Source organism: Phyllostomus hastatus, unplaced genomic scaffold, assembly GCF_019186645.2.
Source record: "Phyllostomus hastatus isolate PE091 unplaced genomic scaffold, TTU_PhHast_1.1 phas_scaffold_93, whole genome shotgun sequence".
NCBI lineage: Eukaryota > Metazoa > Chordata > Mammalia > Chiroptera > Phyllostomidae > Phyllostomus > Phyllostomus hastatus.
This window is the reverse complement of record NW_025334042.1, coordinates 2,209,932-2,223,896: the sequence shown is the minus strand read 5'-3', so window position 1 is coordinate 2,223,896 and position 13,965 is coordinate 2,209,932. Positions and strand designations below refer to the sequence as shown.

Sequence of the window (13,965 nt, the reverse complement as noted above, 5' to 3'; positions counted from 1 at the left end):
TATCATTATTTGCAGATGATATATCATATATAGAAAACCCTGATTACCACAAAAAGACTGTTAGAATAACAAATTCAGTGAAATTATTGGATAAAAAAATACTAGAATCAATTGTTTGTCTACACATTAACACTAGGCTATCCAAAAAAGAATTCAACCATATATTTGTGAATTTATTTCTGTGCTCTCTATTCTGTTTTATTAGTCTGTGTCTGTTTTTATGATAGCACTATGCTGTTTTAATTCCTATAACTTTGTAATATAATTTTAAACTAGGAAGTGGAGATCTCTGGCCAAGATGGAGGTGTAGGTAGATAGACTTTGCCTCCTCACACAGTCGAAAGAAGGACAACAACAAATTTAAAAACAAACAAAAAACCCCAGAACTTCCAGAAAATTGAACTGTGTGGAAGTCTGAAAACCAAGGAGTTAAAGAAGAAACATTCATCCAGACCAATAGAAGGGGCAGAGACAGGCAGCCCAGACAGAGAGGACACATGGCAAGGCAGCAGCTGGAGCACTAGGGTGGTCAAGGTAGTGGCTGGCAGACCAGGTGGTTCCACATTTGCATGCAAGATAAACCTGGAGGAACAACTGGGGAGTGAGATAGACCACACAACCCAGGGTTCAGATGTGGAGAAACAAAGCCTAAAAATTTCTGACTGAAAAAATCTGTGGGGGTTGAGGCAGTGGGAGAAACTCCCAGCCTTACAGGAGAGTTCCTTGGAGAGACCCACAGGGTGCTAGAATATACACAAACCCACTCACTTGGGAATCATCACCAGAAGAGCCCAATTTGTTTGTAAGTAGTGGAGGAAGTGGCTGAAAGCTGTCCAAGAGCTAAGCAAGAGGCATTATTCCCTCTCAGACCCCTTCCCCACAGACAGTGCCACGAAGCAGCAATGTGCGTTGCCCCATCCTGGCGAATGCCTAGGGCTCTGCCCCTTACTAGAGCTCTGATAAACAACAACAACAACAACAACAACAACAATAACAACAACAAAACTAAGTGACGAAGAGATACTCAATCTATCAGATGCAGAGTTCAAACACTGGTAATCAAGATGCTCACAGAAATGGTTGAGTACAGTCGCAAAATAGAGGAAAAAGTGAAAGCTATAAAAAGTGAAATAAAGAAAAATGTACAAGGAACCAACAGTGAAGGGAGGGAAAGGGGGACTCAAATCAACGGTGTGGACCAGAAGGAAGAAATAAACATCTAACTGGAATACAATAAAAAATAAGAATTCAAACAAATGAGAAGAGGCTTAGGAACATCCAGGACAACTTTACATGTTCCAACAACAACTCATAGCGTTGCCCAAAGGACAAGAGGAAGAGCAAGAAATTGAAAACTCATTTGAAAACGTAATGGAGGAGAACCAATCTGGCAAAGGGAATAGACTTCCAGGAAGCCCAGCAAACTCAGAGAGTCCCAAAGAAGTTGGGTCCAAGGAAGCACACACCAAGGCACATCATAATTACATTACCCAAGATGAAAGATAAGGAAAGAATCTTTAAGATTCTTTTAAAGCAGCAACAAAAAATGAGACAGTTACGTACAAAGAAGTTCTCTTGCAGGCAAGAAGGGGCTAGAAAGAAATATTCAAAGTCATGAAAGGTAAGGACCTACATCCAAGATTACTCTGTCCAGCAAAACCATCATTTAGAATGTAAGGTCAGGTAAAGTGTTTCCCAGATAAGGTCAAGTTAAAGGAGTTCATCATCACCAAGCCCTTATTATATGAAGTGTTAAAGGGACTTACCTAAGAAAAAGAATATTAAAAATATGAACAGTAAAGTGACAACAAACTCACAACTATCAATAACAAAACCTAAAAAACAAAAACAAAAACAAAAACAAACTAAGCAAACAAATAGAACAGGAAGTTTCACAGAAATGGGGATGACATGGAGGGTTATCAGTGGGGAGGGGGAGGGAGGAGAATGGGGGGAAGGTACAACGAATAAGAATTGTAAATGGTAGGTACAAAATAGACATTGAGAGGTTAAGAATAATATGGGAAATAGAAAAGACAAAGAACTTATATGTATGACCCATGGACATGCACTAAGTTGGGAGAATGATGAGTGGGAGTAGATGGTGGAGGGGAAAAAAAGGGAGAGAAAAATGGAACAACTGTAATAGCATAATCAATAAAATATATTTAAAAATTAGGAAGTGGAATTCCTCCAGCTTTGTTCTTTCTTTTCAATATTACTTTGGCCATTTGGGGTCTTTCATGGTTTCATACAAATTTTTAGAATTTTTAAAAACATTTCTGTGAAAAAGCTTGTGGAATTTTTATATGGCTTTATATCAGCCAGAGAAAAGGAGGAAATACTACCATTTGTGATAAGGTGGATTAAACTTGATGACAAAGAAAGACAAGTCTTGTATGAACTCACTTGTGTGTGGAATCTGAAGATGGCAAACTCACAGAAACAGAGTAAAGAGGTGTTCAGGGGTGGAGTAAGTGAGGAGATGGCCAAAGGGTACACATTTTCCATTTAAAATGAGTAAGTTCTGATCTAATGTGCAACAAAGTAACTATAGTTCATAATACTGTATTTTCTACTTGCAATTTACTAAGAGTAGATCATAAGTGTTCTTACCACACACATACAAATGCAAGATGGTAACTATACGAGTTGATAGATGTGTTAATAGCTTGATTGTGCTAATCATTTTACAATTATATTTATATCAAATCATCACATTGTATACCTTAAGTGTATATATTTTTATTTGTCAATTATACCTCAGCAAAGCTTGAAAATAATATAACATAAAATAAAAATCTCTTTGAGGCACAAGGAACCAGTGTTCCAACAGAAAGAAAATGCAGCCTTTGACAGAAGAGGAGGTTCCTGTCATGTTTGAAGAAGATAGAAGATACATCTGGGAGAATCTTCAGATGCTAGTGGGCAGGCCTGATGGCAGTTGCTGTTTCAGGCTGCACAAAGACCAGGTGTAATACATGAGTGAAAAAATCTTGAAGTTGGTCGCCAACATCTCTGGTGACAGCTGGTGTCTTTGGGGACCTGTTTCAGAAAATTCACTAAGACCCACAAATCCTGGTTTTGCATCAAAGCTCTGGATCACCTTGCACTCTGTGCTAAAGATGAAGTGTGGATAAAGCCTAGAGCAGAGCAGTCCTTCCTGCATGGGAACCATATTGTAAAATCTGAAACCTCCTCTCAGTCCCAGGGACTGCTTCATGACAGTCATCCCTTTGGCTTTTGGGGTGGCAGCAAAGTCCACATGAAAGGCTGCAGGAAAGTAGATCCTATGGTGATTGTAGTATTTCATTAAGCAGACATTGGGGAAAATATGCAACGTGAAGAGACATTGGCTTAAAACAAAAGCATCGCAAAGACTCGTGGCTGTGTGGAAGGGCCTATTTTGTTTCCTGTGTCTGTGTTGGCTCCCCTGTCACTTTGAATTTTGTCAACACTGTGACGTCTCCAGGGACTTCTTAGTTTTATGTTCTCTCTGTTATGGACAAATGCAAGCTGAATTCATATTAAGCAGAAAAGTTTAAAAAATAGTTTTGGATCTTTGTATTTGTTACTAAGTAGGATGTAGTGTTTTACATTTCAGTCAGAGGACTTTGGGTTCTCAGTAAAATGTTCTAAACCATTGGAATTGAGGACAAGAATGGCTTATTATTGTTATCTGTGGTATCACTGTGTGCTAAATTCATGATAAGAACACAACAGGTTTTCTTATTTATTTATTTATTTATTTATTCATACTATGAAAGATATTGCTGTATCCAAATAGTAGGCCATGCCTGGTATTTTAAAAATGAAATGTGGATAAAATACTAAGAGCAATTTGTGCTGCAGATTTTCCTGATGGTAGGTGCTATGCAGTGTGGAAGAAAACTTAGACTCACAATGTAATTCAAGTACCTACCAGTTATACAATGCTTTATCTGATTTATTAAACTTTAATGAGCTTCATTTTCTTTTGTTTCAAAAAACAACTTTTACCATCTACCTAAGAATGGTTTTTAGGGGCATCTGGCCAAGATAGAGGCATAGGTGGACTCACTGTGCCTCCTCACAGAACCAAGATAGGGACAACAGCAATTTAGAAACAGAATAACAACCAGAACTGACAGAAAATTGATGTGAATGGAAGTCGGACAACCAAGAAGTTGAAATAGACCCGTTCATCCAGACTGGTAGGAGGGGCGGAGTTGGGCAGCCAGGTGCGGGTCATGGTGCAGAGAGTAGAGTGTTGGGACCAGGCGCATAAGGCATCCGGGGACCTCGTAAGGTATCCAGGTTGCACGAGACCGCAGTGGGTGGACCCTGAGTGCACAAGTGGCAGCTGGTAGACCCTGGCCAAAGGGTGGCAACCAGCAGACCCAGTGAGGAGGTGATTGTGAAGCAAGACACTGCACGCAACCCAGGATCCCAGTGCTGGGAAATAGAGCCTCTGGACGCTGATTGAGGACACCTGTGGGAGTTGAGGTGCACGGAGAGACACCTAGTCTCACAGGAGAGGTCCTTGGAGGGTCCCACGACATGCACAAGCCCATTCACACAGAAATTGGCACAAGAGGGGCTCAGTTCGCTTGGGGGAAGCAGCAGAAGGGATTGAGGTCCCACAGAGAATGGAGCAAGTGCCATTGTTCCCTCTTGGACCCTGCCCCCACATACAAGGTCACAACCCAGTGACTGGGGTGCCCAGCCTTGGTGAACACCTAAGGCTCCACCCCTCACCATAACAGGCACCACCAGACCAAAAAAAAAAAAAAAGAGAGAGAGAGAGAGAGAGATGGCTTAAACAGAAGACCAAATGAAAGGCCCAGAACCATCCTTTTAAGTGACTGAGAGATAGCCAACCTATCAGATGCACAGTTCAAAACAATGGTGATCAGGAAGCTCACAGAATTGGTTGATTTTGGTCACAAATTAGATGAAAAAATGAAGGCTACAATAAGTGAAATGAAGAAAAATACCCAGGGAACCAATAGTGATGGAAAGAAAGCTGGGTCTCATATCAATGGAGTGCACCAAAAGGAAGAAAGACACAACCACACAGAAAAGAATGAACACATAAGAATTCAAAAAAATGAGGAGAGGCTTAGGAACCTCTGGGACATCTTTAAATGTTCCAACATCTGATTTATAGGGGTACCAGAAGGAGAAGAGTAAGAGCAACAAGTGGAAAAGTTATTTGAACAAATAATAAAGGAGAACTTCCCCATTCTGGCTAAGGATATAGACTTCCAGGAAGTCCAAGAAGCTCAGAGAGCCCCAAAGAAGTTGGACCCAAGAAGGAAAACACCAAGGCACATTATAATTACATTAGCCAAGGTAAAAATGAAGGAGAGAATCCTAGAAACAGCAAGAGATAAGGAGACAGTCATCTACAAAGGACTTCCCATCAGACTGTCAGCTGATTTCTCAAAAGAGACCTTGCAGGCAAGAAGGGCTGAACAGAAGTATTCCAAGTCATGAAAGGCAAGGACCTACATCCAAGATTGCTCTATCCAGAAAAGCTTCATTTAGAATGGAAGGTCAGATAAAGCACTTCTCAGATAAGATCAAGTTAAAGGAGTTCATCACTACCAAGCCCTTACTATATGAAATGTTAAAGGGACTTATCTAAGAAAAAGAAGATAAAAAAACATTTATAGTAAAATGACAGCAAACTCACAATTATTAACAACCACACCTAAAACAAAACCAAAAGAAACTAAGCAAACAGCTAGAACAGGAACAGAACCACAAAAATAGAGATCACATGGAGGGTTAGCAACAGGGGAGGGGGAGGAGGAGAGAGGGGGGAAAGGCATGGAGAATAAGTAGCATAGATGGTAGGTAGAAAATAGATAGGGGGAGGGCAAGAATAGTATGGAAAATGTAGAAGCTAAAGAACTTATGACACATGGACATGAACTAAAGGGGGGGAATGTGGGTAGGAGAGGGTGTGCATGGTGGAAAGGAGTGAAGGGGGGAAAAATGGTTTTTAGAATTAGAAACCATGATTGTAAAGTACTTAGCACAGTGCCTGGAAAATGATAGGTGTTAAATAAATGCTAAGAATTATTTTTATGTTGCATTTACTGAGTGTTTCTGCTACTAAGAGTAGGATCTAATGAGTATAATTTGATTATATTATTTTGTTTTTTTCCAAGCTGTTTTCTTAATCTTTCTTTTTCTTGGATTGTGTGATCACAGTCTGAATTTTATTTCATTTTTAAAAAGATTTTTATTTATTATTTTTTAGAGAGAGGGGAAAGGAGAGAGGGAGAGAAACATCAATGTGTGGTTGCCTCTTGCGCACCCTCTGCTGGGGACCTGGCCTGGAACCCAAGCATGTGCCTTGTTTGGGAATCAAACTGGCAACCCTTTAGTTCACAGGCTGAGACTCAATCCACTGAGCCACACCAGCCAGGGCTCAATTTGGATTTTATTTTCATCAACTTTGTTTTCTAAAATGTTTTCTTCATGAAAACTTAATGGACTGGACAAAAAGCACTAATCAGAGACCCTGAAATAATTTACCTCTTCTATTTTTCTTCCACATGCCTCCCAAAATAATTTTTAGAATTATTAAAAAATTTAAATGAAAGACATCTCACAAATATTTTAAAACTGCCTGTATTGTAAAACAATTTCTCTCACTAATATCCTACTTTAAATTCCAAAGGTGCCATCTCTAAAAATAAAGCACTTTAACCATAAATACATAAATAAATGAATATACCTTTAAAATAAAAAAAAACTGTCAGTAGTAAATGTGCTATTCTTCTTCAGAATTACTATTATATTTTTAATTCCTTTGCTCATCCATTGATGGATATAAGATTCTATTAGTTATATTTTCCTTAGAGGAATATAGAGAATATATTATCTCTGTATCCCTAAAGTTCTATTAGATATATATTTCCCTAGAGGAATTTAGAAAGTGTTATCATTTTATTTTGAAGTATTAGCTAATACAGTTTTGTCAACGAGTCTAAGAATTTCCCAATAGTAGCGCATGTCTAAATAGAAATTCATGCTCTGACTGTGAGGGCATATTTATGGGGCGAATCTATGGGGCAAATCTATACTGAGCTAAATGCTGGTAAATTTCAAGGACAATTTTCAGAAAATAACATGTAAAATGATAAAGAAAAAACTCTGAACAGATGTTCCCGATTAAGTCCTGTGGCCAGAAGGCATCCCAGACACTTGGATGTGTTGGCTCATAGGAATATGCCCAATTTCTTTAGCATGAGATTCAATACCTTCAAAACTCTGCCTACCTCTCACATATTTGCAGAATAATTAAAAATCTTAAAATTCCCTGCATACCTACCTTGTTTATGGGATGGAGGTTTTCTTATAAAGCTTCCCTTGCCTAGAATATTCTACTAGTTTATATTATAACCATTTTACTTTACCTAGCTGGACTAATTCCAGCTGTTCCTTTAAGACACATTGTAAATGAGGCAGAGCAAGATGCACCCCACCCCTCCACTTTGCCAACAGTCCCCTCTCCTGTATGTATATTTATAATGACCAGATTTGATTAAACACTATGATAGTACAATATTGGACACTCATTGTCTGAAAATGATTCTTTATGCTATTAAAAGCAAATATCAAATAAAATTTATTATGTCTTTGAAAGTTCCTTAAATTATTTTAAGATTTAATACTACATCAAGTAGATAAAGTTTTGCATGAATTAAATATTTTCCAAATGTAAGGCTCATGCTTTAAAAAAAATCTCATTTTCTATGGATTCAGGAATGCCACAGTACAAAGGGAGTACAGGTTGATAAAAATACTTAAGAAATATTTTTGTAATTCTGTTTGGGATACACCAATCATAGTATTAGCCAATATTTATAAAACATTTAACTATGTGCAAGGCATTGTTCTAATTACTCTATATATTTTAAATCATAGCACCACTACAATTTTATAAAAGTAAGTGCATTTTCTATCCTTGTTTTATGGGTCTGGGAACCTGAAACAGAAAGTGGTACAAAGCCATGCCAATTTTCACATGATAGATACTTGTGGGGATTTGACCCTTGGCATTTTGGCTCAAAGTCTGTGCTCTTAAAAGACATTTTTAATATCTCTTTTCTGCATGAAGAGAATAAACTACACTTTATTAATGGAACCTACAATATTTTGCACATCTTTAAAATGTTTTATTTGTGTCAAATTAATGTTAAATATAGTTTTTCTAGGCATATCAATGAAGAACAATATAACAATTTTATTCTAAAAAAATGCATTGGATACTGCCCCTTAGTAGCCCTTGAGATTATTTTATTATAGGAGGTATAAAACTCACACATCAATTTGGTAGTTTGCTTTTTAAAAATTGTATTTGCTATCATTATTGTAAGAATGGTGGAGTTTCCACTGGAGAATTTAAAACTGCTTCAATTTAAAGCAAAAGCACTTATGGAAAAAAATGAAACTAGAAGTAACTTCTTATTTCAGTGAAAGATTGATTTCTACACAGAATGAGGCTGCAATATATAATTGTTTTATCGGTACAGGCTTCAGGCCTGGTTTAGAAATGTTATTTTTGAAAGATACTAAATTGCTTCTATATTGCTACTTCCATCCTCTTCAAAATATTTTGCCTTAGAAATTTACTTGTTTTTTCTTTCATTTGTTAAAGTAAAAATGTGTAGACAATATAAGAAATTAATACTCAAAATTTTTACTAATAAAAAGGCATTGAAATTTAGCATCTATTACAAATTTGTTAGTAATCCAGTTATTTTTATTTGTTAAAATCAGTTCATAAATCACACATAAAAGTAATAGAACAAGACAGTACTTAGTTACCTTTCTATTAATATTCTATGTCCTTACATAGGTAATGAGTACTTATTCTTGTCACGTAGCCTGCCTGCCACAGGTTTCAAAAAAATGCAAGTTTCCAAGTTCAGAGAGTATGTGACTATTTTTAGATACAGTAATTGTCTAAAATTCATCCAGCTGACCAATCTTTGAAATATTTTAAAATTTCGCTTTGTTAGACATGGCCCCACGCAGTGACCATTTCCTTAGGCAAAAAGTGTTGGAATATTTCCAAGCAGAATCATAATGTTTCACAGAACTTTGAAACCACTAATCCAGTTACTTCATCTTGTTGAATATGAATTTTGTATAAAAACTGAGTGCCAGCAAAAGTACTGTGTCACTGGGGTCCATGACCTGAGCTTGATTGCCACCCCCAGGAAAGTCATCTGGTCTATGAGGGAGCGATTCCATTGGAACTTGTCAGCTGCTGTGATTAAACTGGCTAATGATCAATGCAGTAAGATTAATTTTGTGTCTAAGCAAATAACCTACTTGTAAATTTTTATACACACATGCGTAATTTCTTTTCATTTTGTAAAATGAAGTGGGTAGACTAGATGCCATATAAGGTCTTCTTCAGCCCTATAATTCTGAGTATATGTGCACATTTTTCCTAATAATTTTCAAGTCTCTTTAGGTATGTATAAATGTTTGTGTGTATATATACAAGGTCTGTACAGAAAGTACCCAGTCATGTACTATGAAAAATAAAGACATGTATTGAAGAAGATACAAGACACAAGAAGCATTGTGCATAGGACAATGATAGGACAGTTCCCTTTCAAAGCAAGCACCTTGGGACCTCACACAGTTCTCTCGATCACAATCAGCTGTCCTGTTGTATTTTCCTGAATCTCATTAACAGTCTGAAATCTCTTCCCTTTCAAAGGTGATTTTAGTTTTGGGGAAAGCAAGAAGTCCCAGGGTGTCAAATCTGGGCTGTAGTGGGGGCTGAGTCACCTGGGTGATTTGACACTTTGCCAAAAGACTGTGTGAGATGTAATGCATGAGTGGGCACATTGTCATGAAGAAGCTGCCAATCACCAGCTGCCCATAGCTGGGGTCTTCTGAATCATCCAAACAGTTTCTGTGGAGGAATATTCAAGTTCAATGCAAAATTTGATGCAGGTTTGTTATTCTGCTCCCTCAGGCATTTTGAAAGTGACAGCCACACAATACAGATACTCACTCCATGGCATCTACCACCCCCACTAAGACAATGAAGTTGTCATTGTTCACCCATATGCATTCCAGCCTACTTTCCTTGGCTACCAGGTTACATCAATGTTGTGCAAACCTTTCTCATGATATTAACAATGGTTGAATTTTTTTTTCCAGACAGACCTCATATATATATACACATATATTATGTATCTTTTATTCTTTTTAACTGTAGCTATATTTGTATTTATATAGCCAATAACAAAGTGAATTCATTCATACAAATTAGACTTTACTGTTTCTTTTAGTAGTTTTACTTTAGACAATCTTTTATTTTCCAATTTCTTTGTCTATAACATACTTATAATTCTGACTATGCCACATGGTTGTTGATAAGGTTACCTATATTTTTTAATTAATTCATCAAGCACTTACTGTCTCATTCTGTGTGGTAGGCACATTGCCGGGTATTGGGAATACAGTGGTGAGCTAGAGAGAGAATATCACACGCATTCTAGTGTATGTGAAACCAGTTTATGAACTATAAAAAGTAAATATTGTTATTATTGAGGTAACTTACCCAAGGATTGTTTAAAATTGATTATATAGATAGTGATTTTATTTATTTATTTTTAAAGTAAAGGCTCTTTTACCACCTAGGAACTTGAAAACAGGTCTTTAAGATTTTTGCCTACAATGGTATGTATTCCCCAGCAGCCGTAATTCTGATAACTGCATCCTTCATCACCTGAAGTTTTGTACCGGTTTTTGTGTTTACTTTATAGACCGTAGCTATAGGTGAAATGTTAACAGACTTAGTTTATTACTGTGTGTTAGTTGCTCTTTTCACCTTACAGTAATTACAACATTGTAAGAAAAAGATCAGCTCAAGCAGATTTGAAATATCTATAAGCTAAAATAAAAGGGATATTGAGAATTCACATATTTGTGATGACAACTATTTCTGAACCAGCCAAAACAGGAAAAATTATTGATAAAGACTATGAGACAGGGGTCTATGAGATCAGTCAATGGGTAACTAGCTGCCCACAAAAGACTATTGTTCTATATAGCTTTAGGTAGCCCACCAGTAAAGGGGTACAAATGATGCAACAAGTAAAAGAAATAAAGCAGAATGGAAAATTATACACAGAGCAGAGTAATAGGTGTGGTCACAGCCCAAAGGAATTGACTAGAAGCAAACATATTGGAGGCTTACTAAATATCTTATGGGAGTATGTTTTATTATTTTTTATTGTATTTAATTTTTTAATCCTCACCTGAGAACATGCCCATCTATTTTAGAGAGAGGAGAAGGGAGGGGGAAAGATAGGGAGAGAAACATCATTGATAGATAAAACATTAATTGGCCACCTCTTGTATGTACCTTGACCCATGATTGATCTTGCAATGCAGGCATGTGCCCCAACTGAGACCCATACCAGCCAGTACTGGGGGGAGGCCATATTTTTAATGAAACTTGTGTTTGAAACTAAAATGTTTTTGAGTAGCCTAGCTTTCACATCCTAAGGTACTATAAACTTGCATAATGGTATAGAAAAGTTTTCAAGTCACATGGGATCGTAATCCCAACAACTATTTTAAATGTAGCCATGCAAAATTGTCAGAGACAATTCCATACAGATATTCAAGCATAGTAAAAGTAAAGCCCTACTATCATTGTCCTGGAGATGTCCTCACACTTTAGAGTAACAAGAAGCTCTCTTTCCAAAGGATAATGAGTAGATGTACTGGCAGCTCCGTAAAGCACATTGCCTCTTAGAAGTTGGGGTTCCTTTCCTGTGTTGAACCACACTATACATTCAGGTAACATCTGGACCACATCATATTTTTGGGCCACAGAGAATTGGTGAAAACTGTTATGACTGCTGTTTTTGACCATGTGATCCAGGGGTCTTGTAACATTCTGTCAGCATACTGTGTCGGACTAATTTTTTATCTGGCCAGTGAGTCTAAATCTCAGACTTTCATCATTTTATGACATAACAATAGTAACGGACAAGGAGATTCCCCCTAGAGGAAAGGCATAAGGTCTAATGAGTGATTCTTCTCCATAGCTAGGCCAGGAGGATCTTCACAATACCTGATCTGTAGAATGGCAGAATTGTCATTAGCCACAACTACTAATTTCCCTTCTCCTTTTTGAATAGAATTTTATTGCAAATATTCCCATAGTGTTTTATTACTGTATCTTGAGTGTGATGAAGATATATTACTTGTTGTTCAGTGTTTAGGTTTGAAAGCTATATATATATGCACTAACAGATTGTAGACTTAGGCTGGGTAGTATTTTGAGTTATATTTATTGCATGAGGATCTGAGGGCATTAAATATGCTGCAAGAAGTTTTAAATAGATATGGGGATTAGCATTCTTTACTTTGATGGATGTTAGCTCTTTATTAAAAATATTATTTTCATCTTGCAAACTCTTTGCCTATAGTACCTAGCTTCCTTTACAATTAAGTGGGAAACATGTGACTGTATTTTAGCAGTAAATATGAGCAGAAGTTTCATGTGCCTATTTCTGACCCAAGACTTTGAAGATTCATGTGTGCCTCTACCACTACCCCACAAGCTTTCCCACCAAATAGGTGCAGATAAGAATGTAATCCTAAGAAATGGTAGAGCTGCAAGCTGAAATGAGTTTGAGTTTTTGATTAACAATATAAAATGAAAGTTTCCTGTCATCCAGGAACACCTGTTATGGACTATTATGTGAACAGAAAATAGCATTCTATCATGTTTAAGATTCCGTCTATTTTTAGTTTCTCATGTTAGCTAGAGTTTTCTAACTAACAAAATATTGCAATTTAACAAGAAAACAGACCAGTCTAATCTACCTTCAATCTTTAAGGGTTTTGCTGTAAGGACTTTGTATCAACTCTGTTTCTAAGGGGGTTCCATACAACTATCCCCTTTTTGGTTCTCAGAAGGATTATTAACAGTATAATCAATTGATTTTTTTTTTGCCAGAAACTATATTGGTAGAGATAGAACTACATCTTTTAGATTCTAAACTGTCTTATTGCAATGATCTGAATAGAAAGAACATTTAAGGACATCCTAAATAATTGAGATTTTCCCTTACTATAAATTTTATACATCTTTAGAAGTTGTTTTGATTCTTATAATGAAAAACATAGTTTCATTCACCTTGAGAAAAATATGTTTTTCTGGAGAGCCATTTTACCTTAAAAAGTTTATGTATTCAGAAAATGCATTTGTGAAGTGCTGAAGGAGAAAGAAGTTATTCACCTGGGCAGATCAACTCTATTGATTTAAGTGAGCAATATCACAGACATAATTGATTTATATACCATATTAACTCTAGGAAATCATTATCAAAACAATCTAATCTGTTATTCTGTCTAGGCAAAGTACAAGTGTATAAGAATCTTCTAAGAGTTACAGTCATTTACAATATTTGTAGCTGATTAATAGAACTAATAAAATTTTATTAATAAAGTAAGAATGGGTAAATGATATTGTTATGAGAAAGCAGATGAGATGGGATCCAGAGTAGAAGTGGATTATCCTTGGATAAGAAGCTATATTTTTTAATTTGCTTAATGAAACTTTCACCTTACATGGTCTTTAGCATTTTTATCACATTGGACTAGAGCCACTGATATGTAAGGTATGGTGACTCTGGTATCAGTGTAAATATAGTTCTTCCATATTTTGTGCTTTAAGTAAAAGAAATATAATGTTGACAATGGTCTTTATCCACAACATATTTCATAGTTTATCAATGGCTTATTCCCATGATTATCATAACACATTGAAAGTCCAAAATCTTTTATTCTTGATCAAGACACAGATGGTGCTGAAAACAAGAGAAATAAATACAGGGTTTTATAAAAGCTAGGCAATCAAAAGTCTAGAGAACACCAATACAAAGTTTTGACCGTCACTAATCTTAAATAGGGTGTCAGAGT

The 13,965-nt window shown here is 36.5% G+C and overlaps 1 pseudogene; it reads left to right on the top strand.

Moving 5' to 3' along the window:
• The first annotated feature begins 2,843 nt into the window (after positions 1-2,843).
• Positions 2,844-3,361, top strand: LOC123812541 (annotated as a pseudogene).
• The last annotated feature ends 10,604 nt before the right edge of the window (positions 3,362-13,965 follow it).